General features: G+C 45.5%; 1 non-coding gene across 1 annotated transcript; it reads left to right on the forward strand.

Moving 5' to 3' along the window:
- Positions 1-1,923: 1,923 nt before the first annotated feature.
- LOC114806826 lies at positions 1,924-2,061 on the forward strand. The gene has a single exon (XR_003754884.1). It is a non-coding gene; the product is annotated as a small nucleolar RNA SNORA7 (small nucleolar RNA).
- Positions 2,062-2,457: the final 396 nt, after the last annotated feature.

Below are 2,457 nucleotides of genomic sequence, written 5' to 3' on the forward strand. Positions count from 1 at the left end.
GACATATCAGAAGAGTATGCGGTAGATAAAAATGCTCTCCCAGGATCAAAGTCAGATAGTTCCACAATGATTAAAATGACTCTAAGCAAGGAACCAAATCCTTAAAGAGATTCAATCGGAGAAAGCCCCAACTCCCACACTCCTAGCCTCAGCCTTACGTTGCTAATTTACTGTTACGACCCAGCCCACACACTTCATTCCTCTAACACCAATTTACTCACTGTACCTCAATCTCATCTATCTCGTTGCTGACCCCTGGCCTACATCCTCCCTCTAATCCCTTCTCTCCCTATTTCTTATACAACAGACACCACTCTCCCGACCTTCAAAACCTTATTAAAAGGCATATTTCCTTCAAGAGGTCTTCCCTTGCAAAGCCCTCTTTTCCCCTGGTCCATCTTGTATTTGGATTTGCAAGTTTATTCCCCCCTCCCTCAGTGTACATATACATAATTTATTTATATTAATGTCTGTCTCCTCCTTGTGGGCAGGGAACGTGTCTACCAACTCTCCTGTATCGTAATCTCCAAAACTCTTAGTACAGTGCTCTGCATGCAGTAAGCACTCAATAAATGCCACTGATTGATTGGCCTACAGCAGTGAATATTGAAAGTGATGTCGAATGTAGGGTTTTCTAGGGCACTGAGGAATGCGTATTCCTGAAGACCAAAGACATAATTTTTCTCTCACACACTCTGGGTCCCTTGGGTGTGATTTTGGCCTCATTCAAGGGTTCTTTCCGTTAGCTCTTCCCTCCCAGCCTGGCTTGATATTCTTGGTATTTGGCACAGGGAACATACCCTTCCCTTCCCTGCTGCCAAACTATAATTTAGTTACGCACACAGGCTCCCTGGACTTGTATGACAGTCAGCCAGAAAGCAGCTACAACTCAATTACAATTCAATCAGCAAGCATTGTGGCCTAGTGGATAGAACAAAGGCCTGGGAGTCAGAAGGATCTGGGTTCTAATCCCAGATTTGTCACTTGTCTTCTGTGTGACCTTGGTCAAGTCACTTCACTTCTTTCTCTGTGCCTCAGTTACCTCATCTGTAAAATAGGGATTAAGGCTGTGATCTCCATGTGGGATATAGACTGTGTCCAACCTGATTAGCTTGTATCTACCCCAGTGCTTAGAACAGTGCCTGGTACGTAGCTTAACAAATACCATGAAAATGAAAATTCAAGAAGGGCCACAGTCATGCTTCAAAGGATAGTTACTTTGGAACTAATCTCCAAGTAATCCTTAGTGAATGTCAAGGTACAAAGACATTTTACCCCCATCACTTCAACTCGCTCTACTAAGTTTCTGCTTTTTTTCTCAGTGGTCCCTGTTCCCATTTTCTCCTATCTGCCATGTGGCCCAGGATGGAAAACAACTCTGCTGGTGTTTGGTTTAGTGTACCCACCCTTCCACAGAAAAGGGGAAGCAAATGCTGCATCCTGTAATAATAATGTTGGTATCTGTTAAGTGCTTACTATGTGCAGAGCACTGTTCTAAGCACTGGGGTAGATACAGGGTAATCAGGTTGTCCCACATGAGGCTCACAGTCTTCATCCCCATTTTACAGATGAGGGAACTGAGGCACAGAGAAGTTAAGTGACTTGCCCACAGTCACATAGCTGACAAGTGGCAGAGCTGGGATTCGAACCCATGACCTCTGACTCCCAAACCCGGGCTCTTTCCACTGAACCACGCTGCTTCTGTAGTTTTCACTATAGAGTGGAATGGATGGTGTTGTTAGTAGTGGAGTAGATCATTTAGTTAATTGTGGAGAAGATAGTGAGTAGTGGAGTGGCAGTAAAGTAGAAAAGCTAGTTAATGATGGAGTAGATAGTGCAGTAGGTAGTGTAGCAGTGAATAGGGTAGTGTAGTTATTAGTGAAGTAGGTAGTGTAGTCTAATAGGTGATGTACTTAATAGGGGCCCCTCTCAGAGTCGCACCTGGAGAGTTTTCAGCACTCTTCCAGTTTCGACTATGTGAGGGAAAGTCAAGCAGAGGCATACTTATTCCATTCCTAGCTTGGGCAGTGGCTAGCGAGTGGAAGGCAATCTGCTACAAGCCAAAACTCCCCTGTGCTGGGCAGCAGCAGCATGAGAGAGAGTCAAGGAAGGAGACTGCATGGAAGGAGGCAGTGCTAAACTGCTTCTATATTTTTATGAAGAAAACTCTAGGGATACATTACTGGAACGATTCCAAATGGAGGTGGGGCATTCCGGGAGAGAGGTGTCCATGGTGTCTCTGGGTCAGAGATGACTCGACGGCATAAGCCAAGCCAAGTTAATAGTGGAGTAGATGAAGGAGTTAGTTATGGAGTAGCTGGTGAAGTAGTGGAGCAGGTAGTGGAATTCTGTATAGTGAATTCAGACAAACTGGAGACTGGGTAGAGTGGGGGGGCCGTGTCCCAGGGGCCGTCTGACGACTGGGCTGGAGACAACCTCAGGCTTCCCTGCTGGCTC

The sequence above is a fragment of the Ornithorhynchus anatinus genome, chromosome X1 (genome assembly GCF_004115215.2).
Source record: "Ornithorhynchus anatinus isolate Pmale09 chromosome X1, mOrnAna1.pri.v4, whole genome shotgun sequence".
Classification (NCBI taxonomy): domain Eukaryota; kingdom Metazoa; phylum Chordata; class Mammalia; order Monotremata; family Ornithorhynchidae; genus Ornithorhynchus; species Ornithorhynchus anatinus.